This window comes from Scyliorhinus torazame, chromosome 4 (genome assembly GCF_047496885.1).
Source record: "Scyliorhinus torazame isolate Kashiwa2021f chromosome 4, sScyTor2.1, whole genome shotgun sequence".
Taxonomy (NCBI): domain Eukaryota; kingdom Metazoa; phylum Chordata; class Chondrichthyes; order Carcharhiniformes; family Scyliorhinidae; genus Scyliorhinus; species Scyliorhinus torazame.
The window spans coordinates 57,993,188-58,019,278 of record NC_092710.1 but is presented as its reverse complement, the minus strand read 5'-3'; the positions used below and the strand labels follow the sequence as shown (position 1 = coordinate 58,019,278).

Sequence of the window (26,091 nt, the reverse complement as noted above, 5' to 3'; positions counted from 1 at the left end):
AAGATAGTCAAGAGCATACCGGTTCTGCATTGCAAACAACCGCAGCTGAGACAACTCCTTGGTTATTGCCCCGAGGGCTCCCAAGGTTTCATTTCCCAAGATGGTAAGGCCGCAAATAAAATAATTCCGATCACTAACAGCCAAGGAACCCCCCACACCTCCCAGTGTCAATACGCTCAGAATGCCCCACCCGGCTGAGTGGCCCCGGTTGGGTGCAAGAACCTGAGGTTTTTTCCAGTTCTCGCAAAATTCAGCAGAGACTGCCCGGCGTGCTAACTGATTATGCAGGTTCCACGCCGAAGGGCAGGGGACTGTGGTAGGGACTAGAGTCCCTATAGCAATTCGGCGGGGAAATGGGGTGACAAAACGTTGGTCGCCGTGCCATTAAATAAAAAGTAGTATCCTTGTTCCGTGTGGAGACTAGCATCACAATCAGCATATCGGTTGCGTAAGGACCTCCCAGTAGCCCAGTTTATCCAATTTTGAAATGCCCATTCGGGCCGCCCAGCAATGCGGAAAGCCCTATTCCCGACAGTGATATGAGAGACATTCGCCCAGCCACAAAGGAGCTGGAGGCCAGCGTTTAATGGAACGCAAGTGGTGCTATAACAAACGCATTGGCCAGACGCCTGGGTGATATGGCACCTCCTGTCCGTACAGGTGGGAAACAGACATGTTATATTTGTGTCCACCTCTACCAGCAAACAGCCATATCCTTCACTGCTGAAGCAATTCTCGTACGACCGGGAATCCCTATTGGGAGTGAAGTTGCTAGGTATGTACGCCCTCCACCGTCGCAGCCTATCGTACTGTGAATGGGAATTATCCCGAGGAAGGGGAAGGCAAATAGCCGGTGGTGCTGAATCCGGATCGTAAGGAAGAGTGACTTGCTCGGGCAATGGCTCGGAACGCTGACAATGAACCACCGTTTGGGGAGTGCCCCAAAGCGGTGAAACAGAAAATAACCTAGACACCGCTGCGGGGTTTGGGTAGCAGACAACCCGTCCCTGGCCGTACAGACGGTGGTAAATCTGGTAGAAGAGATTCATACTACCCGGGTTTTCCTCAGTTTGGCCTTTAATTAACTTAAGTGCATCTCCCGGTAACCTACGTTCTAGCTGTACTTCCCTTCTCACACGCCCCGTCCTCTCTCTAGTCCCTTTCTCTTTCTCATGGTCTCTTCCTACACTCTTCTGACAGCCTGATGTTACCTTTATTGTACCACTTTTAACACATCCAAAATCAAATTTACATGTATTCCAAAAACAAGGCAATGTCCATATAATGTTCCCTTCCCATCGCCGGGGCCGGTGCAGCTGCTTCATGACTCCCGCATTCTCCTTAACTTTGATGACCTTCCATGAGTCGATACCATGTCCTCGTATATGGGGGCAGTGAAGAACATCACCTGTGCATAGGTGATGTATCCTTGTAGATTGGTTGGGGCTACACAGATACATAATATTCCCCTTTTCCATGTCCATCGCCAATAACACGCCAAGCGAAGTGAGGCCAAATATCAGACAGACGATGCGTAGCCACTCCATCATGCTCCACACCTGTAAAATAGCACTGGAGAAGGGAGGCAGGTTAGTATCCGACCTTTTACAGTAGTGGAGATGGACTCAATTTACAGTGATGTAGGTGGACCCAAGCACTCCGCCCCTCCACTTTAACTGCTGTGGGGGTGGTAAGGAGAACTTGGAAGGGCCCGTCCCATCGCGGCTCCGACCCCTTCCTAGTCCAATTTTTGACCATTACATAACTACCGGGCTGGACTGAAAGTGAGCTAGGTACTGGGCAATGGCTGGTGAGCCGCACGGACTGGGCCATGGAGTTCCTTGAGCACTTGCGTAAGGGCTAGAACATAGGTGGTCATTTCTTCAGTCATCTGATGAAACTGAACCCGTCTGGGAACCTGCAGGCTCCAAGGAATTCTAAGAGGCCTGCCATAAAGAATCTCGGCGGGAGAGAGCCGGGCCGGTCCCGCAGGTGTAACCCGCAGCTGGAAGAGGGCAACGGGGAGCAACTTAAGCCATGTCAGTCCCGTGTCTGCTCTTAATTTAGCCAATTTAGTTTTGAGGGTCTGATTGTGTCTCTCAACCACCCCGGCTGCCTGCGGTCTGTAAGCACAGTGTAACTGCTGGCGTATGCCCAACTGGGAGCAAAACTCCTTGTTAATTTGTCCAATAAAATGAGGCCCATTATCAGAACTTAACTGAGCTGGTATACCGTACCGGGGAATGATTTCCCTCATCAAGACTTTAACCACAGTAACAGCTTTACTATAGATAGTCGGATACGCCTCAACCCATCTGCTGAACACATCCACAATGACCAAAACATATTTATAACATTGACACCTTTCCAACTCAATGTAATCCATTTGGAGCGTCTCAAAGGGACCACTGGGCAACGGGGTTTGCCCCTTCCCACAAGGGATACCTTTTCCGGTGTTATATTGCTGACAAATCAAACACCGATTACTGATACTTTGGGCCAACCCCTGCATTTTAGGGTGCCACCAAGTGTCCAGCAACAAATCACTAGTCCCCCGAGCCCCACAATGAGTTGCAAAGTGTACACATTCGACGACCCATAAAGCCAGTACATCAGACATACAAGTCTGATGTGCAGGCGTGGTCCATAAAGAGGAAACAGAATCATATGTACAACCTAACCGTTTCCACATTTGTTTATCACTCTCAGGAGCGTCCTCCTGTAACCTTATGACGTCTTGGATGGTTGGCATTGGCTTGTCAGAAGCAGGCACATTCATAGTAGATCGTTTAGTCTGACTTAACATTTTAGGCACCATCACTTGCTGAATTTGTGCGGCTGTGCGCGCTGCACAATCTGCTCGTTCATTACCAACGTCAACTGGGGTTGTACCATTCGTGTGGGCAGCGCATTTAATAACTGAAATCTGCGCTGGCAGAAGGAGGGCCTGCAGTAGGTCATTAACTAAACCCCGGTGGGATATTTGACCACACATAATCATGTCAGGTTGTTCTGACGAAATGTCACTCAAATCGCCCCTTATTGTGGTAGTTTCCTGAATCAAGGCTAAACAGTCGTGGCCAGGTGCGTCTTCATGGACAGGGGGACCACTAAGAAAACAGGCTGGATTGATAGTGGTACAGTGTTTAAATGTCAGACGTGGATTGTTCAAAAGGTATATCTCATACCTATTCTGACGAGCTGCGGTAAGATGCTGACCATTCGCCCCATATCCCTGGCATGGTACTGGTCATGGACCTGACGTGTAATATGAGGGCTTACCGAAGCTGACTGTGGCCATAAATGTGGTGATATTGTAACAAAATCGGCTGTACCTTCTTTTCCCGTGACTGTGGCTGTAACCTTGACTGGCCATTCGGTCTCAAGTAATGGCCGGTATTTGTCCTCCAACTCCCTGTTTCGTCCAGTTCTGTCATAGGCCAGGGTAACGTGATGCAGTGATAGTGGCTGTTCAATGTCTAACGTCCACCACTGGGGGGTGATAGAAATATAGCACTGTTGTCTCATCCTCCTCTTCGCTGATCCACCCACCCAAAGTCACTATATTGGAGCTCCTGCTGGTAAACTACCATTCTGCCGCTTGTTGGGATCGCAGATCATCCTTTTTCATTACATACTCAGTCTTAACCTTTGTAACTGAGCCTCCTTCTTGGCCTACACCCTCCTTCCAGTAAAATCTGACTGCCCTTGCCATCTGGGAAGGGTCGTTCTCCGTCCAATTCATGTTATTACATTTCACAGCAGTAACCACAGAAGGTGGTAGGCAATGCATTAACATAGCACAGTATTGAGGGGAATTCTGACCATTTTGATACAGCAAATCGCCTGACTGCCCCCGGTAGATTTCATTAAAACGCCCCAGACATTCCTATGGCTCATCAATCTTCCTAGGTTTTAGGTCTAAGATAACAGAAAGATTTATGGGCCTTTGAAATGTGCTATTCAACGCATTCAAGATCTGTGTCCTTCTTTTCTCTATTTGCTCTCTTCTTTTTTAAAACTTAAAAATGTTTGAAAATCTCTTACACTCTTACACTATTACACTCTTACACTCCAGAAAACGACTGACTAAAAGACAAAGAGATCTCAGCAAAATCAATTCAAATGGTATCAAGTTTCACATACTCGACGGACATAGGTCAGCCTATGTCCCTCCTGACCTGTTCGATCTATTCTGATTGGCTCACTTCCAATCCATTTCTCTGGCCCCTATCAATGCAGTCTCACTCTCATAGACACACCTCTTCCTGCTTTTTCCATGCGGTCTCAAATTCCTTTGTCCCTAACTGCAAAAATCAAAGTGGCTTATTTCTACATTACATTAACTAGTAACTCTAAAGTAACTATTTTATATCACATTCGTCAAACGGACCGCTATTTCTCCCGCCCGAATTGTTCTTGCTAACGTACAGCAACAGAAATTGTTCAATATAAAAGCAAATTACTGCGGATGTGAAATCTCAAAGAAAAAGGGGAAAAGATGGAAAATCTCAGCGGTTCTGGCAGCATCTGTGAAGAGAGAACTGAGCAATTTTTTCGACTCAGGATCACTCTTAGGCAGAGCAAATCAGTTAATAATTCAATCGTTACACTCTGTTGTCGTTGCTATACTTTTAAAATGTTCCTCCAGGTTTTCTTGAGGTAAATCCTATTATGCATTCAAAGGAAAATACCGCGGATGCTGCAAATCTGCAAGAGAAACTAAAAGTGAGAGGATAAAATCTTTAAAATTCTGAGGTTATCCGTGGTGCCAGACACAGAGTTAAAGTTTCAAATGCGCGATATCCTTCTACAAGGCTGAAGCGAGGAGGAAATGCGATGGGGTAGGTGAGCAAAATTGAAGATGAGCGGAAAATGTGAGTTTAAAGGTTTGAAAAAATTGCTTCAGCACACAAGGGAAAGCAAGCTTTAAGGTTCGCGTTGCAGGGATTGTGCCAACATTTTCTGCATTTACCATGAAATGCTCAGCACCACTCCAGCTGTTAATTTCCAATGAAGGCACTGCTGAGATTTGAATTCAGGATCTCCTGTTCACTAGACAGGCGCTTTAACCATCTAAGCCACAGCACCAACATGCGACGTTAGGGTGCAAGTTTAGAACAGATTTCAATCATTTTTATTCAACATCAGTTTTCTTGCCATCTCATACGGGCCTTCCGAGTGCATATTAAAAAATTCTTTGGAACTGTAAAATTGCATTTATTACTGGAAATGCTGGATTTGTAGCAGTTCTGCATGGGATTAGTAAACAAACAGGAAATGATTGGTCGAACTGGGAAGTGAGTGAACATGACCAGAAATCTATTGTGGTATAATACAGGACAATGTCAGGAGAGAATTTTAACATTAACTGAAAATGATGCAAACTTCTTGACAATTCTCCATGGCTGTAGCTCTTTAGCAAAGATGATATTGTCACCGTTCTTCCATTTTCCCTGACCCGTTCTGCATTCTTTATTCTTCTTTTTTGTTGTTCATTGGGAAGCAAACATCTTGAGCCAAAGTAAGAGCCCAGATAGGGACTTGAACGCTGGATCCTCATAATAAAAGTCTGAAGCTCTACCGAATGAGCTACCAAGGCCCAATCTTTGCTGATTCTCATAATTTACTTCAACGTCTCATGAGGGATGTTTTGAATTTCCTTCTTTGTTGATGCAGCCTCTCCAGCTCATTTTACTCGCAGGCAGAGCAGCAGCCTCCGTTTGGCTTCCTTTCTCAAATTCTTCAGCTTGCACCAACTACTCGCTTCTTACCAGTGACTTGTGATGTGACAACAGTTGTTACCCCCGGTCCTGCACTGTCACTTCAAGGCTATGAAGATTACGTTTAATTCGGTGAAATATAAGTGGGAAGCTACAAAGACACAGATTGTATTGTGAGAGAGAGTAAACGGTGTCATCTGGTGTTTGTTGTGGCAGAGTGTGAATGCAAGTAAGGTTAACGGCCAAGTTGCAAAGTGTCAAAATCTCAAAGTTTTTGGGTGGAAATAGATTTGTCAGCACCAAATCTTCATGCATAACGGACCGCTATTTCTCCCGCCCAAATTGTTCTTCCTAACGTACAGCAACAGAAATTGTTCAATATAAAAGCAAATTACTGCGGATGTGAAATCTCAAAGAAAAAGGGGAAAAGATGGAAAATCTCAGCGGTTCTGGCAGCATCTGTGAAGTGAGAACTGAGCAAATTTTTCGACTCAGGGTCACTCTTAGTCAGAGCAAATCAGTTAATCATACAATCGTTACACTCTGTTGTCGTTGCTATACTTTTAAAATGTGCCTGCAGGTTTTCTTGAGGTAAATCATATTATGCATTCAAAGGAAAATACCGCGGATGCTGCAAATCTGCAAGAGAAACTAAAAGTGAGAGGATAAAATCTTTAAAATTCTTTGGATCTCCGTGGTGCCAGACACAGAGTTAAAGTTTCAAATGCGCGTGATCCTGTCATGTCCCAAATTTCTTTACCCGTCAGTCTGGCCTCAATAAAAGTCGAGATGCATTTGCAGGTACAGCATTAGTTATTTTATTTGACTTGCAAGCTTGATTCATCGCAGACGCATAAGACACATCCAGTCTCCTACACCCCGGAAAGCGAATGAACAAAGAGACAAAGGGATCTCTGCAAATCAATTCAAATGGTATCAGGTTTCACATACACGATTCCCATAGGTCATCCTATACCCCTCCTGACCTAGTCAGACATTCTGATTGGCTCACTTCCAATCCCTTCCTCTGGCCCGTATTACCCAGCATCCTTTTCTCTTCCTTTGGTGGACACACCTCCTCCTTGCTTTGGCATGCGGTCTGAAATCATTTGTCTGTGAACTCACCAGAATGAGACTGGTGTATCTCTACATTACAGTAACTAATATCTCGAAAGTAACTATTTTATATCACATTCGTCATTCCCTCCTTTTATCATTCCATGATAACCGAACTATCAAATCCATAGCTATGGTCCCTCATCTAAAAAGATCTGTCACTGCATTTCCAATTCCTGGCGTAGCTGCACCCTCATGGATTTTGACAGCTAAGATTTTAGGGGCGTTGATCTGTTCCAGTGTACCCCACATTCTACCCATCACACATTTAAGGATGGCTGGGCCCACAAAGATGCAGCCGATAGCCAGCACTAAATGCTTGACCATATTTATCAACCAGTCCTTCCAACCTCCAAATCCCCAGTTACCCCAAGCGCCAGGATCCTGCATTCCGTCTAGGTGATCCCGTATGTGATCCATAAATTTAGTGATGTTAGCGGTCAAGTCCTGAACTCCCATGATACACTTGTCCTGCACTATGGCGCCTACCCCACCCTCACGGGCCAGAAGATAGTCAAGAGCATACCGGTTTTGCATTGCAAACAACCGTAGCTGAGGCAATTCCTTGGTTATTGCCCCGAGGGCTCCCAAGGTTTCATTTCCCAAGATGGTAAGGCCACAAATAAAATAATTCCTATTGCTGACAGCCAAGGAACCCCCCAGTAGCCCAGTTTATCTAGCTTCGAAACGCCCATTCGGGCCGCCTAGCAATGCGGAAAGCCCTCGGCCCAACAGTGATATGAGAGACATTCCCCCAGCCACAAAGGAGCTGGATGCCGGCGTTCAATGGAACGCAAGTGGTGTTGTAACAAATGCATTGGCCAGACGCCTGGGTGATATGGCACCTCCTGTCCGTACAGGTGGGGAACAGACATGTTATATTCGTTTCCACCTGTACCAGCAAACAGCCGTATCCTTCACTGCTGAAACAATTCTCGTACGACCGGGAATCCCTATTGGGAGTGAAGTGGCTAGGTATATTTGCCCTCCACCGTTGCAGCCTATCATACTGTAATGGGAATTATCCCGAGGAAGGGATAGGCAAATAGCCGGTGGTACGGAACCCGGATCGTAAGGAAGAGTGACTTGCTCGGGCGGTGGCTCGGAACGTTGACAATGAACCACCGTTTGGGGAGTTCCCCAAAGCGGTGAAACAGAAAATAACCTAGACACCGCTGCGGGGTTTGGGTAGCAGACAACCCGTCCATGGCCATACAAGCAGTGGTAAATCTGGTAGAAGTGATTCATACTACCCAGGTTTTCCTCAGTCTGGCCTTTAACTAAATTAAGTGTATCTCCCGATAACCTACGTTCTAGCTGTACTTCCCTTCTCACACGCCCCGTCCTCTCTCTCGTCCCTCTCGCTCTCTCACAATCTCTTCCTACGCTCTCCTGACGGTCTGATGTTACCTTTATCGCACCAATCTTAACACATCCAAAATCAAACTTACATGTACTCCAAAAACGAGGCAATGTCCATATAATGTTCCCTTCCCATCGCCGGGACCAGTGCAATTGCTTCATGACTCCTGCATTCTCCTTAACTTTGACGACCTTCCATGAGTCGATACCATGTCTTCGTATATGGGGGCAGCGAAGAACATCACCTTTGCATAGGTGATGTATCCTTGTAGATTGGTTGGGGTTACAAATATAGATAATATTCCCCTTTTCTATGTCCGTCGCCAATAACACTCCAAGCGAGGTGAGGCCAAATATCACACAGACGGTGCGTAGCCACCCCATCATGCTCCACACCTGTAAAACAGCACTGGAGAAGGGAGGCAGGTTAATCTGTCCAAGAAAATGAGGCCCGTTATCAGAACTCAACTGAGCTGGTCTACTGTACCGGGGAATGATTTCCCGCATCAGAACTTTAACCACAGTAGCAGCTTTATTATCGGTAGACGGATATGCCTCAACCCATCTGCTGAACCCATCCACAATGACCAAAACATATTTATAACATTGACACCTTTCCAACTCAATGTAATCCATTTGGAGCGTCTCAAAGGGACCACTGGGCAATGGGGTTTGCCCCAACCCACAAGGGATACCTTTTCCGGTATTATATTGCTGACAAATCAAACACCGATTACTGATACTCTGGGCCAACCCCTGCATTTTAGGGTGCCACCAAGTGTCCAGCAACAAATCACTAGTCCCCCGAGCCCCACAATGAGTTGCAAAGTGTACACATTCGATGACTCATAAAGCCAGTACATCAGACATACAAGTCTGATGTGCTGGCGTGGTCCATAAAGAAGAAACAGAATCATATGTACAACCTAACCGTTTCCACATTTGTTTATCACTCTCAGGAGCGTCCTCCTGTAACCTTATGATGTCTTGGATGGTTGGCATTGACTTGTCAGAAGCAGACATATTTATAGTAGATCGTTTAGTCTGACTTAACATTTTAGGCACCATCACTTGCTGAATTTGCGCGGCTGTCCGCGCTGCACAATCTGCTTGTTCATTACCAACGTCAACTGGGGTCTAACCATTTGTGTGGGCAGCGCATTTAATAACTGAAATCTGCGCGGGCATAAGGAGGGCCTGCAGTAAGTCATTAACTAAACCCCGGTGGGATATTTGACCACACATAATCATGTCAGGTTGTTCTGACGAAATGTCACTCAAATCGACCCTTATTGTGGTAGTTTCCTGAATCAAGGCTAAACAGTTGTGGCCAGGTGCGTCTTCATGGACAGGGGGGCCACTAAGAAAACAGGCTGGATTGATAGTGGTACAGTGTTTAAATGTCAGACGTGGATTGTTCAAAAGGTATATCTCATACCTATTCTGACGAGCTGCGGTAAGATGCTGAGTCTGCAGTTGCCTCAGTAGTGCGATGACCGAGTGGGAGCTATACACCGTAATATCCTATTGGAGGGCAGCACGGTAGCATGGTGGTTAGCACAATTGCTTCTCAGCTCCAGGGTCCCAGGTTCGATTCCCAGCTTGGGTCACTGTCTGTGCGGAGTCTGCACATCCTCCCCGTGTCTGCGTGGGTTTCCTCCGGGTGCTCCGGTTTCCTCCCACAGTACAAAGGTGTGCGGTTTAGTTGGACTGGCCATGCTAAATTGCCCTTAGTGTCCAAAATTGCCCTTAGTGTTGGGTGGGGTTACTGGGTTATGGGGATAGGGTGGAGGTGTTGACCTTGGGTAGGGTGCTCTTTCCAAGAGCTGGTGCAGACTCGATGGGCCGAATGGCCTCCTTCTGCACTGTAAATTCTATGATTCTATGATTTTATGAGGGTGAGAGCATGTAACGGCTATGCGATGGCATTGATTGAACGTAAATCCTGTACTAATCGGTACTGGTCTGGTTTGGCTGGTTTAGGCACAGCAAGTATGGGGGTGTTACATTCTGATTGGCAAGGGACCAAAATACCCTGTTGCAACAGCTCTTGGGTTAATTTGTCTATAGACGGAGCAGCTTGGGATTTCAGGGGGTATTGCCGAATGGAAGGTAGCTTTACATGATCCTTAATCGTTATCTTTATAGGTGTAACATTTGTCTTTCCCACTTGTGATGGGTATTTCGCCCAGACCTGTGGATTGACATATTCCAAAACATCATGTCCCCAGTGATGCTGCAGTCGAGTGCTAATTGTTTCAGGGACCTCAAAATATTTTATGGCAGTGCCGTCCGGCATGACTTGAAGTGCGTACTCTGTTGGATCCGAATGATCCACTGCCCTCCTTACCATTTGCCCCAGATCCCTGGCATGGTACTGGTCGTGGACCTGACGTGTAATATGAGGGCTTACCGAAGCTGACTGTGGCCATAAATGTGGTGGTATTGTAACAAAATCGGCTGTACCTTCTTTTCCCGTGACTGTGGCTGTACCTTTGACTGGCCATTCGGTCTCAAGTAATGGCCGGTATTTGTCCTCCAACTCCCTGTTTTGTCCGGTTCTGTCATAGGCCAGGGTAACGTGGTGCAGTGACTGTTCAATGTCTAACGTTCACCACTGGGGGTGATAGAAATATAGCACTGTTGTCTCATCCTCCATGATTGGACCGTTACCCCTTCGTCTCCGTACTCTAGCTGCAGCTGGAAGATACACAGTAAATCTCGGGCCAACAAATTACTGTCCAATCCAGTAGTCACTACAAACTGATGATCTGCAGACTTATTCTCGTAAGTGACTGTCACAGGTTCAAAAATAGGATACTCACACACCTGTCCTTGGAACCCTGACAATTACTCTGTGTGGTCGGATAATGGTAGTCGAAGTTCTGATTGCACAGAAGACATGGCTGCTCCAGTGTCGATTACAAATGAGTAACGTTAATCTCCAATCTGCAGAGAGATAATAGGTTCCCTGTCTGATTGGAGAGTCCTTATGACTAAATTAGCTAGTCAATCCTGTGTTGGGAAAGGGTTTGCCTGGGAGAAGTCAGTGTATCTCGCCTGTCCTCCCCTTGGTGGGAACCCCCTCCTTTGGGTTGGATAATCTCCTTCTGCTGCCTGTCTTTTAAAGGGGCATTCCTGTTGCCAGTGATCTGCACGGCCGCAATTAAAACATGCATTGCTCCCTCTATATCTGCCCCGTCCTCTTCTCCCAGTAGACCAATGGCCCCTCAGAGGGGGCGTCGGTTGTAAAGCTGTTGGTGCATACGGTGGGCCATAAAAAGGAGCTGAGGGTCCCTTTGTGTGGGTTTGATATCCTCCCCCTCGCTGATCCACCCACCCAGAGTCACAATATTGGGGCTCCTGCTGGTAAACTACCATTTCTGCCGCTTGTTGGGGTCGCAGATCATCCTTTTTCATTACATACTCAGTCTTAACCTTTGTAACCGAGCCTCCTTCCTGGCCTACACTCTCCTTCCAATAAAATCTGACTGCCCTTGCCATCTGGGAAGGGTCGTTCTCTGTCCAATTCATGTTATTACATTTCACAGCAGTAGCCACAGAAGGTGGTAGGAAATGCATTAACATAGCACAATATTGAGGGGAATTCTGACCATTTTGATATGGCAAGTCGCCTGACTGCCCACGGTAGATTTCATTAAAACGCTCCAGAAATTCCTCTGGCTCTTCAGTCTTCTTAGGTTTTAGGTCTAAGATAGCAGAAATATTTATGGGCTTTTGAAAAGTGTTATTCAACGCATTCAGGATCTGTGTCCATCTATCGTCGTCTAACGCATGGGCTTGTTGAAGTGCGGCGTGGCTAGCATAATTCAGGTGATTGGTATCTTCCTAATCGGCAAGTGTCTCCGAGTCCCACCAGGGGGCACTCTAGCTATTTCCTCTGGTTCTTCCAAGACTTCGATGTCCCTCCCTGTCACTAGAGGGAGTTCTTTCTCTTCAAAATCATCTGTTGCAGCTCCCTTTGTTCTCGAAATTTGCGGTTTCCCCTTGGTTTGGAGGGATTTAGGTGGTATGCTTAATTGTTTCTGGTTAGGACCAAGCCCGTCTCTCGCTGTCCGAGATCTGGTCCTAGAGCTAACTGGGCTTGCGGAACAGAGCTCCTCTTTCTCTACTGATCGTGAAGATGGTAAATCGGGACCCACACTATCAACCAAAAAGGGCTGGAGTTACTGGCATGATTAGAATCTGGGGAGCAGTGACTGGATATAAATTATTATACTCTGGTGGTTCTGGAATTAGTGCAGACAATGCTACAGGTGCAGTCAAAACTTTTACTGACATTTTTAAAGTATTGAATTAATCATTTTCTGTCAATTCAAGGCCAGCCATTGAAGTACATAGCTCATCTTTTGTTTGACCTGAGCCTTTCCTGTCTCTACTTGCGCGTTTTTTTCTTGGCAAAACGATTGAAAAGGTTCCAACAGTGTTCTTTTAAAACTTAAAAATGTTTGAAAATTCAAATTGAATTACTGCAACTTGCAAGCTTAGCTCTGATCTCAACTCAGAACTAAATTTACGATTTGCTTAACACAAACTTGTATAACATTTACAACTTAATTAATTCTTTATCTTAACAATTTTTCTTGAAACGAGTTTTTCTTACATTCACAAAAATGTTGGCAAAGTCAACTATCATCTCCAGATTTACACTTTTTAAAATGGTGTCAGTGATCTTCTTTAAGTTTCTATTAATTCACAAATAAAATGAGATAAACATTATTTCAAGTAAGTAAAACTTAAGATTCTGGCAATTTCAATCAATTGCTTTCGAAAATAATAACTTTTATCAAAGAGGTGGAGAAACCCACTGGTTTCCTTTAATTAATTCAAAACGTAACTTTGCTGGAGTTCACTGACTCAAAGGAAAGGTATCCGATTACACTACAGGATGCTGCTGTTATCTCAAGGCCTGAGTGAGAAGCACTGTCTGTCGTCTTTAATTTTGGCTGCTGCTGTTAACCCTTTGAGAGACTTCTGCTTCAACCAATATGCAGCATTCCCCACAATCTCAACTAGTCCTCAGAACTGCACCCTTCGCCACAACAGCCCAAGGGTACAATTTTTTAGCTTAGTCAACTATAGATTTAAAACACTAACACATGGAATTGAATCATCTTCAGATTTAAAAACACTTATACTTGACTGAACCTTGACTCCTGAAGTCACATCAGCCATAAAAACACTTATTCTTGACTGAACCTCCATCTACTGAAGTCACATCAGCCATAAAAACACTTATACTTGGAATTGAATCATCTTTTAGATGTCCCATCAACCCAATACCTAACCCAAGCCGAATCAACAATATGAAATCCCATCAATTAAATTTCTAATCCCCAGACTGACCTTTGATTTCATCGAGACGATCTTTCTGTACCAACCGCGAGTGACCAGACTAATCAGACGATAAGAAGAGGGGAAAAATCAATGCGCGGTGATTTTCCAGCTGTACATTGTGGGCCCTTTTTCCCCATCCTCCTGTTCATAATCAGTCAAATTCTGATTTCGCAGTTGGTCAGAACCGTCCTGAGAAATCCCGGATTTCGGCACTAATTGTCAAATCCCAAATTTCTTTACCCGTCAGTCTGGCCTCAATAAAAGTCGAGATGGATTTGCAGGTACAGCATTAGTTATTTTATTTGGCTTGCAAGCTTGATTCATCTCAGAGGCATAAGACACATCCAGTCTACTACACCCCGGAAAGCGAATGAACAAAGAGACAAAGGGATCTCTGCAAATCAATTCAAATGGTATCAATTTTCACCTACACGATTCCCATAGGTCATCCTATACCCCTCCTGACCTAGTCAGACATTCTGATTTGCTCACTTCCAATCCCTTCCACTGGCCCCTATTACACAGCATCATTTTCTCCTCCTTTGGTGGACACACCTCCTCCTTGCTTTGCCATGCGGTCTGAAATCCTTTGTCTGTGAACTCACCAGAATGAGACTGGCCTATCTCTACATTACAGTAACTAATATATCTAAAGTAACTATTGAATATCACGTTCGTCAATCCTTCTACAGGGCTGAAGCGAGGAGGAAATGCGATGGTGTAGGTGAGCAAAATTGAAGATGAGCGGAAAATGGGAGTTAAAAGGTTTGAAAAAATTGCTTCTGCACACAAGGGAAAAGAAGCTTTAACATCCGTGTTGCAGGGATTGTGCCAACATTTTCTGCATTCACCATGAAATGTTCAACATTACTCCAGCTGTTAATTTCGAATGAACGAACTGCTGAGATTTGAACACTGGATCTCCTGTTTACTAGACAGGTGCTTTAACCATCTAAGCCACAGCACCAGCATGCAAGCTTACTGTGCAAGTTTAGAACAGATTTCAATCATTTTGATTCAACATCAGTTTTCCTGACATCTCATACGGGCCTTCCGAGTGCATATAAAAACATTCTTTGGAACTGTAAAATTGCATTTATTACTGGAAATGCTGGATTTGTAGCAGTTCTGCATGGGATAAGTAAACAAACAGGAACTGATTAGTCGAACTGGGAAGTGAGTGAACATGACCAGAAATCGATTATGGTTTCATTCAGGACAATGTCAGGAGAGAGTTTTAACATGAACTGAAAATGTAGCAAACTTCGTGACAATTCTCCACGGCTGTTGCACTTTAGGAAAGATGATATTGTCACCTTTCTTGCATTTTCCCTGACCCGTTCTGCATTCTTTATTCTTCTTTTTTGTTGTTCATTGGGAAGCAAACGTCTTGAGCCAAAGTAAGAGCCCTGATAGGGACTTGAACGCTGGACCCTCATATTAAAATTCTGAAGCTCTATCGGATGAGCTACCACGGCCTAATCTTTGCTGCTTCTCATAAGTTACTTCAAAGTCTCATGAGGGATGTTTTGAATTTCCTTCTTTGTTGATGCAGCCTCTCCAGCTCATTTTACTCGCAGGCATAGCAGCAGCCTCCGTTTGGCTTCCTGTCACAAATTCTTCAGCTTGCACCAACTACTCGCTTCTTACCAGTGACTTGTGATGTGACATCAGTTGTTACCCCCGGACCTGCACTGTCACTTCAAGGCTTTGAAGATTACGTTTAAATCGGTGAAATATAAGTGGGAAGCTACAAAGACACAGATTGTATTGTGAGAGAGAGTAAAGGGTGTCATCTGGTGTTTGTTGTGGCAGAGTGTGAATGCAAGTAAGGTTAACCGGTCAAGTTGCAAAGTGTCAAAATCTCAAAGTTTTTGGGTGGAAATAGATTTGTCAGCACCAAATCTTCATGCAAAACGGACCGCTATTTCTCCCGTCCGAATTCTTCTTGCTAACGTACAGTAACAGAAATTGTTCAATATCAAAGCAAATTATTGCGGATGTGAAATCTAAAAGAAAAAGGGGAAAAGATGGAAAATCTCAGCGGTTCTGGCGGCATCTGTGAAGAGAGAACTGAGCAATTTTTTCGACTCAGGGTCACTCTTAGGCAGAGGAAATCAGTTAATCATTCAATCGTTACACTCTGTTGTCGTTGCTATACTTTTAAAATGTTCCTACAGGTTTTCTTGAGGTAAATCCTATTATGCATTCAAAGGAAAATACCGCGGATGCTGCAAATCTGAAAGAGAAACTAAAAGTGAGAGGGTAACATCTTTAAAAATCTGAGGATATCCGTGGTGCCAGACACAGAGTTAAAGTTTCAAATGCGCGTGATTCTTCTACAAGGCACAAGCGAGGAGGAAATGCAATGGTGTAGGTGAGCAAAATTGAAGATGAGCGGAAAATGTGAGTTTAAAGGTTTGAAAAAATTGCTTAAGCACACAAGGGAAAGTGAGCTTCAAGGTTCGCATTGCAGGGATTGTGCCAACATTTTCTGCATTCACCATGAAATGTTGAGCATCATTCCAGCTGTTAATTTCCATTGAAGGCACTGCTCAGATTTGAACTCAGGATCTTCTGTTTACTAGACAGGCGTTTAAACCATCTAAGCCACAGCACCAGCAAACAAGCTTAGCGAGCAAGTTTAGAACAGATTTCAATCATTTTGATTCAACATCAGTTTTCCTGACATCTCACACGGGCCTTCCGTGTGCAAATTACTGCGGATGTGAAATCTCAAAGAAAAAGGGGAAAAAATGGAAAATCTCAGCGGTTCTGGCAGCATCTGTGAAGAGAGAACTGAGCAATTATTTCGACTCAGGGTCACTCTTAGGCAGAGCAAATCAGTTAATCATTCAATCGTTACACTGTGTTGTCGTTGCTATACATTTAAAATGTTCCTCCAGGTTTTCTTGAGGTAAATCCTATTCTGGACTCAAAGGAAAATACCGCGGATGCTGCAAATCTGCAAGAGAAACTAAAAGTGAGAGGATAAAATCTTTAAAATTCTGAGGTTATCCGTGGTGCCAGACACAGAGTTAAAGTTTCAAATGCGCGATATCCTTCTACAGGGCTGAAGCGAGGAGGAAATGCGATGGTGTAGGTGAGCAAAATTGAAGATGAGCGGAAAAATAGAGTTAAAAGGTTTGAAAAAAGTGCTTCAGCACACAAGAAAGCAGAGCTTTAAGGTTCGCGTTGTAGGGATTGTGCCAGCATTTACTGCATTCACCTTGAAATGTTGAGCGTCACTCCAGCCATTAATTTCCATTGAAGGCACTGCTGAGATTTGAACTCAGGATCTCCTATTTACTAGACAGGCGCTTTAACCATCTAAGCCACAGCAGCAGCATGCAAACTTACCCTGCACATTAAAACATTCTTTGGAACTGTAAAATTGCATTTATTACTGGAAATGCTGGATTTGTAGCAGTTCTGCATGGGATTAGTAAACAAACAGGAAATGATTGGTCGAACTGGGAAGTGAGTGAACATGACCAGAAATCTATTGTGGTATAATACAGGACAATGTCAGGAGAGAATTTTAACATTAACTGAAAATGAGCGGAAAATGTGAGTTTAAAGGTTTGAAAAAATTGCTTCAGCACACAAGGGAATGCAAGCTTCAAGGCTCGCGTTGCAGTGATTGTCCCAACATTTTCTGCATTCACCATGAAATGTTGAGCATTACTCCAGCTGTTAATTTCCATTGAAGACACTGCTGAGATTTGAACTCAAGATCTCCTGTTTACTAGACAGGCGCTTTAACCATCTAAGCCACAGCACCAGCATGCAAGCTTAACATGCAAGTTTAGAACAGATTTCAATCATTTTGATTCAACATCAGTTTTCTTGCCATCTCATACGGGCCTTCCGAGTGCATATTAAAACATTCTTTGGAACTGTAAAATTGCATTTATTACTGGAAATGCTGGATTTGTAGCAGTTCTGCATGGGATTAGTAAACAAACAGGAAATGATTGGTCGAACTCGGAAGTGAGTGAACATGACCAGAAATCTATTGTGGTATAATACAGGACAATGTCAGGAGAGAATTTTAACATGAACTGAAAATGATGCAAACTTCTTGACAATTCTCCATGGCTGTTGCTCTTTAGCAAAGATGATATTGTCACCGTTCTTCCATTTTCCCTGACCCGTTCTGCATTCTTTATTCTTCTATTTTGTTGTTCATTGGGAAGCAAACGTCTTGAGCCAAAGTAAGAGCCCTGATAGGAACTTGAACGCTGGACCCTCATAATAAAAGTATGAAGCTCTACCGAATGAGCTACCAAGGCCCAATCTTTGCTGGTTCTCATAATTTACTTCAACGTCTCATGAGGGATGTTTTGAATTTCCTTCTTTGGTGATGCAGCCTCTCCAGCTCATTTTACTCGCAGGCAGAGTAGCAGCCTCCGTTTGGCTTCCTTTCACAAATTCTTCAGCTTGCACCAACTACTCGCTTCTTACCAGTGACTTGTGATGTGACAACAGTTGTTACCCCCGGTCCTGCACTGTCACTTCAAGGCTTTGAAGATTACGTTTAATTCGGTGAAATATCAGTGGGAAGCTACAAAGACACAGATTGTATTGTGAGAGAGAGTAAAGGGTGTCATCTGGTGTTTGTTGTGGCAGAGTGTGAATGCAAGTAAGGTTAACCGGTCAAGTTGCAAAGTGTCAAAATCTCAAAGTTTTTGGGTGGAAATAGATTTGTCAGCACCAAATCTTCATGCAAAACGGACCGCTATTTCTCCCGCCCGAATTGTTCTTGCTAACGTACAGCAACAGAAATTGTTCAATATTAAAGCAAATTACTGCGGATGTGAAATCTCAAAGAAAAAGGGGAAGAGATGGAAATTCTCAGCGGTTCTGGCGGCATCTGGGAAGAGAGAACTGAGCAATTTTTTCGACTCCGGGTGACTCTTCAACAGAGCAAATCAGTTAATCTTTCAATCGTTACACTCTGTTGTTGTTGCTATACTTTTAAAATGTTCCTCCAGGTTTTCTTGAGGTAAATCCTATTATGCATTCAAAGGAAAATACCGCGGATGCTGCAAATCTGCAAGAGAAACTAAAAGTGAGAGGATAAAATCTTTAAAATTCTGAGGTTATCCGTGGTGCCAGACATAGAGTTAAAGTTTCAAATGCGGGATATCCTTCTACAAGGCTGAAGCGAGGAGGAAATGCGATGGTGTAGGTGAGCAAAATTGAAGATGAGCGGAAAATGTGAGTTTAAAGGTTTGAAACAATTGCTTCAGCACACAAGGGAAAGCGAGCTTTAAGGTTCATGTTGCAGTGATTGTGCCAACATTTTCTGCATTTACCATGAAATGTTCAGCATCACTCCAGCTGTTAATTTCCATTGAAGGCACTGCTGAGATTTGAACTCAGGATCTCCTGTTTACTAGACAGGCGCTTTAACCATCTAAGCCACAGCACCACCATGCAAGCTTAGCGTGCAAGTTTAGAACAGATTTCAATCATTTTGATTCAACATCAGTTTTCCTGACATCTCATACGGGCCTTCCGAGTGCAAATTAAAATATTCATTGGCACTGGTCTTTGAAACTGTAAAATTGCATTTATTACTGGAAATGCTGGATTTGTAGCAGTTCTGCATGGGATAAGTAAACAAACAGGAAATGATTGGTCGAACTGGGAAGTGAGTGAACATGACCAGAAATCTATTGTGGTATAATACAGGACAATGTCAGGAGAGAATTTTAACATGAACTGAAAATGAAGTAAACTTCTAGACAATTCTCCATGGCTGTTGCACTTTAGCAAAGATGATATTGTCACCGTTCTTCCATTTTCCCTGACCCGTTCTGCATTCTTTATTCTTCTTTTTTGTTGTTTATTGGGAAGCAAACGTCTTGAGCCAAAGGAAGAGCCCTGATAGGGACTTGAACGCTGGACCCTCATAATAAAAGTATGAAGCTCTACCGAATGAGCTACCAAGGCCCAATCTTTGCTGGTTCTCATAATTTACTTCAACGTCTCATGAGGGATGTTTTGAATTTCCTTCTTTGGTGATGCAGCCTCTCCAGCTCATTTTACTCGCAGGCATAGCAGCAGCCTCCGTTTGGCTTCCTTTCACAAATTCTTCAGCTTGCACCAACTACTCGCTTCTTACCAGTGACTTGTGATGTGTCATCAGTTGTTACCCCCGGACCTGCACTGTCACTTCAAGGCTTTGAAGGTTACGTTTAATTCGGTGAAATATAAGTGGGAAGCTACAAAGACACAGATTGTATTGTGAGAGAGAGTAAACGGTGTCATCTGGCGTTTGTTGTGGCAGAGTGTGAATGCAAGTAAGGTTAACCGGTCAAGTTGCAAAGTATCAAAATCTCAAAATTTTTGGGTGGAAATAGATTTGTCAGCACCAAATCTTCATGCAAAACGGACCGCTATTTCTCCCGCCCGAATTGTTCTTGCTAACGTACAGCAACAGAAATTGTTCAATATTAAAGCAAATTACTGCGGATGTGAAATCTCAAAGAAAAAGGGGAAAAGATGGAAAATCTCAGCGGTTCTGGCGGCATCTGGGAAGAGAGAACTGAGCAATTTTTTCGACTCAGGGTGACTCTTCGGCAGAGCAAATCAGTTAATCATTCAATCGTTACACTCTGTTGTCGTTGCTATACTTTTAAAATGTTCCTCCAGGTTTTCTTGAGGTAAATCCTATTATGCATTCAAAGGAAAATACCGCGGATGCTGCAAATCTGCAAGAGAAACTAAAAGTGAGAGGATAAAATCTTTAAAATTCTGAGGTTATCCGTGGTGCCAGACACAGAGTTAAAGTTTCAAATGCGCGATATCCTTCTACAAGGCTGAAGCGAGGTGGAAATGCAATGGTGTAGGTGAGAGAAATTCAAGATGAGCGGAAAATGTGAGTTTAAAGGTTTGAAAAAATTGCTTCAGCACACAAGGGAATGCAAGCTTTAAGGATTGCGTGGCATGGATTGCGCCAACCTTTTCTGCATTTACCATGAAATGTTCAGCATCACTCCAGCTGTCAATTTCCATTGAAGGCAGTGCTGAGATTTGAACTCAGGAACTCCTGCTTACTAGACAGGCACTTTAACCATCTAAGCCACAGCACCAGCATGCAAGCTTAGCGTGTAAGTTTAGAACAGATTTCAATCATTTTGATTCAACATCAGTTTTCTTGCCATCTCATACGGGCCTTCCGAGTGCATATTAAAACATTCTTTGGAACTGTAAATTGCATTTATTACTGGAAATGCTGGATTTGCAGCAGTGTTGCATGGGATAAGTAAACAAACAGGAAATGATTGGTCGAACTGGGAAGTGAGTGAACATGACCAGAAATCTATTGTGGTTTAACACAGGACAATGTCAGGAGAGTGTTTTAACATGAACTAAAAATGTAGCTAACTTCTTAACAATTCTCCATGGCTGTTGCTCTTTAGCAAAGATGATATTGTCACCGCTCTTCCATTTTCCTTGACCCGTCCTGCATTCTTTCTTTGTCTTTTTTGTTGTTCATTGGGAAGCAAACATCTTGAGCCAAAGTAAGAGCCCTGATATGGACTTGAACGCTGGACCCTCATATTAAAAGTCTGAAGCTCTACCGAATGAGCTACCAAGGCTTAATCTTTGCTGGTTCTCATAATTTACTTCAACGTCTCATGAGGGATGTTTTGAATTTCCTTCTTTGGTGATGCAGCCTCGCCAGCTCATTTTACTCGCAGGCATTGCAGCAGCCTCCGTTTGGCTTCCTTTCACAAATTCTTCAGCTTGCACCAACGACTCGCTTATTACCAGTGACTTGTGATGTGACATCAGTTGTTACCCCCGGACCTGCACTGTCACTTCAAGGCTTTGAAGATTACGTTTAATTCGGTGAAATATAAGTGGAAAGCTACAAAGACACAGATTGTATTGTGAGAGAGAGTAAAGGGTGTCATCTGGTGTTTGTTGTGGCAGAGTGTGAATGCAAGTGAGGTTAACCGGTCAAGTTGCAAAGTGTCAAAATCTCAAAGTTTTTGGGTGGAAATAAATTTGTCAGCGCCAAATCTTCATGCAAAACGGACCGCTATTTCTCCCGCCCGAATTGTTCTTGCTAACGTCCAGCAACAGAAATTGTTCAATAGAAAAGCAAATTATTGCGGATGTGAAATCTCAAAGAAAAAGGGGAAAAGATGGAAAATCTCAGCGGTTCTGGCGGCATCTGTGAAGAGAGAACTGAGCAATTTTTTCGACACATGGGTCACTATTCGGCAGAGCAAATCAGTTAATCATTCAATCGTTACACTCTGTTGTCGTTGCTATACTTTTAAAATGTTCCTCCAGGTTTTCTTGAGGTAAATCCTATTATGCATTCAAAGGAAAATACCGCGGATGCTGCAAATCTGCAAGAGAAACTAAAAGTGAGAGGATAAAATCTTTAAAAATCTGAGGATATCCGTGGTGCCAGACACAGAGTTAAAGTTTCAAATGCGCGTGATCCTTCTACAGGGCTGAAGCGATGAGGAAATGCGATGGGGTAGGTGAGCAAATTTGAAGATGAGCGGAAAATGGGAGTTAAACGGTTCGAAGAAAGTGCTTCAGCACAAAAGGGAAAGCAAGCTGAAAGGTTCGCGTTGCAGGGATTGTACTAACATTTTCTGCATTCACCATGCAACGTTGAGCATCACTCCAGCTGTTAATTTCCATTGAAGGGACTGCTGAGATTTGAACTTAGGATCACCTGTTGATTAGACAGGCACTTTAACCATCTAAGCCACAGCACCAGCATGCAAGCTTCGCCTGCAAGTTTAGAATAGATTTCAATCATTTTGATTCAACATCAGTTTTCTTGCCATCTCATACGTGCCTTCCGAGTGCATATTAAAACATTCTTTGGAACTGTAAAATTGCATTTATTACTGGAAATGCTGGATTTGTAGCAGTTCTGCATGGGATAAGTAAACAAACAGGAAATGATTGGTCGAACTGGGAAGTGAGTGAACATGACCAGAAATCTATTGTGGTATAATACAGGACAATGTCAGGTGAGAATTTTAACATGAACTGAAAATGATGCAAACTTCTTGACAATTCTCCATGGCTGTTGCATTTTAGGAAAGATGATATTGTCACCGCTCTTCCATTTTCCCTGGCCCGTTCTGCATTCTTTATTCTTCTATTTTGTTGTTCATTGGGAAGCAAATGTCTTGAACCAAAGTAAGAGCCCTGATAGGGACTTGAACGCTGGACCCTCATAATAAAAGTCTGAAGCTCAACCAATTGAGCTATCAAGGCCGAATCTTTGCTGGTTCTCAGAATTTACTTCAACGTCTCATGAGGGATGTTTTGAATTTCCTTCTTTGGTGATGCAGCCTCTCCAGCTCATTTTCCTCGCAGGTAAAGCAGCAGCCTCCGTTTGGCTTCCTGTCACAAATTCTTCAGCTTGCACCAACTACTCGCTTCTTACGAGTGACTTGTGATGTGACATCAGTTGTTACCCCCGGACCTGCACTGTCACTTCAAGGCTTTGAAGATTACGTTTAATTCGGTGAAATATAAGTGGGAAGCTACAAAGACACAGATTGTATTGTGAGAGAGAGTAAAGGGTGTTATCTGGTGTTTGTTGTGGCAGAGTGTGAATGCAAGTAAGGTTAACCGGTCAAGTTGCAAAGTGTCAAAATCTCAAAGTTTTTGGGTGGAAATAGATTTGTCAGCACCAAATCTTCATGCAAAACGGACCGCTATTTCTCCCGCCCGAATTGTTCTTGCTAATGTACAGCAACAGAAATTGTTCAATATAAAAGCAAATTACTTCGGATGTGAAATCTCAAAGAAAAAGGGGAAAAGATCGAAAATCTCAGCGGTTCTGGCGGCATTTGCGAAGAGAGAACTGAGCAATTTTTTCGACTCAGGGTCACTCTTAGTCAGAGCAAATCAGTTAATCATTCAATCGTTACACTCTGTTGTCGTTGCTATACTTTTAAAATGTGCCAGCAGGTTTTCTTGAGGTAAATCCTATTATGCATTCAAAGGAAAATACCGCGGATGCTGCAAATCTGCAAGAGAAACTAAAAGTGCGAGGATAAAATCTTTAAAAATCTGAGGATCTCCGTGGTGCCAGACACAGAGTTAAAGTTTCAAATGCGCGTGATCCTGTCAAATCCCAAATTTCTTTACCCGTCAGTCTGGCCTCAATAAAAGTCGAGATGCATTTGCAGGTACAGCATTAGTTATTTTATTTGACTTGCAAGCTTGATTCATCTCAGAGGCATAAGACACATCCAGTCTCCTACACCCCAGAAAGCGAATGAACAAAGAGACAAAGGGATCTCTGCAAATCAATTCAAATGGTATCAAGTTTCACATACACGATTCCCATAGGTCATCCTATACCCCTCCTGACCTAGTCAGACATTCTGATTGGCTCACTTCCAATCCCTTCCTCTGGCCCCTATTACCCAGCATCCTTTTCTCCTCCTTTGGTGGACACACCTCCTCCTTGCTTTGCCATGTGGTCTGAAATCATTTGTCTGTGAACTCACCAGAATGAGACTGGCGTATCTCTACATTACAGTAACTAATATCTCTAAAGTAACTATTTTATATCACATTCGTCATTCCCTCTTTTTATCATTCCATGATAACCGAACTATCAAATCCATAGCTACGGTCCCTCATCTAAAAAGATCTGTCACTGCATTTCCAATTCCTGGCGTAGCTGCACCCTCATGGATTTTGACAGCTAAGATTTTAGCGGCGTTGATCTGTTCCAGTGTATCCCACATTCTACCCATCACACATTTAAGGATGGCTGGGCCCACAAAGATGCAGCCGATAGCCACCACTAAATGCATGACCATATTTATCAACCAGTCCTTCCAACCTCCAAATCCCCAGTTACCCCAAGCGCCAGGATCCTGCATTCCGTCTAGGTGATCCCGTATGTGATCCATAAATTTAGTGATGTTAGCGGTCAAGTCCTGAACTCCCATGATACACTTGTCCTGCACTATGGCGCATACCCCACCCTCACGGGCCAGAAGATAGTCAAGAGCATACCGGTTCTGCATTGCAAACAACCGTAGCTGAGGCAATTCCTTGGTTATTGCCCCGAGGGCTCCCAAGGTTTCATTTCCCAAGATGGTAAGGCCACAAATAAAATAATTCCTATTGCTGACAGCCAAGGAACCCCCCAGTAGCCCAGTTTATCTAGCTTCGAAACGCCCATTCGGGCCACCTAGCAATGCGGAAAGCCCTCGTCCCAACAGTGATATGAGAGACATTCCCCCAGCCAAAAAGGAGCTGGAGGCCGGCGTTCAATGGAACGCAAGTGGTGTTGTAACAAACGCATTGGCCAGACGCCTGGGTGATATGGCACCTCCTGTCCGTACAGGTGGGGAACAGACATGTTATATTCGTTTCCACCTGTACCAGCAAACAGCCGTATCCTTCACTGCTGAAACAATTCTCGTACGACCGGGAATCCCTATTGGGAGTGAAGTGGCTAGGTATATATGCCCTCCACCGTTGCAGCCTATCATACTGTGAATGGGAATTATCCCGAGGAAGGGATAGGCAAATAGCCGGTGGTACGGAACCCGGATCGTAAGGAAGAGTGACTTGCTCGGGCGGTGGCTCAGAACGTTGACAATGAACCACCGTTTGGGGAGTTCCCCAAAGCGGTGAAACAGAAAATAACCTAGACACAGCTGCGGGTATTGGGTAGCAGACAACCCGTCCATGGCCATACAAGCAGTGGTAAATCTGGTAGAAGTGATTCATACTACCCAGGTTTTCCTCAGTTTGGCCTTTAACTAAATTAAGTGTATCTCCCGATAACCTACGTTCTAGCTGTACTTCCCTTCTCACACGCCCCGTCCTCTCTCTCGTCCCTCACGCTCTCTCACAATCTCTTCCTACGCTCTCCTGACGGTCTGATGTTACCTTTATCGCAACAATCTTAACACATCCAAAATCAAACTTACATGTACTCCAAAAACGAGGCAATGTCCATATAATGTTCCCTTCCCATCGCCGGGACCAGTGCAATTGCTTCATGACTCCTGCATTCTCCTTAACTTTGACGACCTTCCATGAGTCGATACCATGTCTTCGTATATGGGGGCAGCGAAGAACATTACCTTTGCATAGGTGATGTATCCTTGTAGATTGGTTGGGGTTACAAATATAGATAATATTCCCCTTTTCTATGTCCGTCGCCAATAACACTCCAAGCGAGGTGAGGCCAAATATCACACAGACGGTGCGTAGCCACCCCATCATGCTCCACACCTGTAAAACAGCACTGGAGAAGGGAGGCAGGTTAATCTGTCCAAGAAAATGAGGCCCGTTAGCAGAACTCAACTGAGCTGGTCTACTGTACCGGGGAATGATTTCCCGCATCAGAACTTTAACCACAGTAGCAGCTTTATTATCGGTAGTCGGATATGCCTCAACCCATCTGCTGAACCCATCCACAATGACCAAAACATATTTATAACATTGACACCTTTCCAACTCAATGTAATCCATTTGGAGCGTCTCAAAGGGACCACTGGGC

The 26,091-nt window shown here is 44.0% G+C and overlaps 1 long non-coding RNA gene and 3 other non-coding genes across 4 annotated transcripts in view; all 4 read right to left on the bottom strand.

Moving 5' to 3' along the window:
• The window catches only part of LOC140410244 (uncharacterized), an 857,189-nt gene that overhangs the window by 496,853 nt on the left and 334,245 nt on the right, over nt 1-26,091 (bottom strand). The gene's annotated exons all lie outside the window — the stretch shown is intronic.
• Nucleotides 5,018-5,091, bottom strand: trnat-agu (transfer RNA threonine (anticodon AGU)). The gene has a single exon. It is a non-coding gene; the product is annotated as a tRNA-Thr (tRNA).
• Nucleotides 17,270-17,343, bottom strand: trnat-agu (transfer RNA threonine (anticodon AGU)). The gene has a single exon. It is a non-coding gene; the product is annotated as a tRNA-Thr (tRNA).
• trnat-agu (transfer RNA threonine (anticodon AGU)) lies at nt 18,923-18,996 on the bottom strand. The gene has a single exon. It is a non-coding gene; the product is annotated as a tRNA-Thr (tRNA).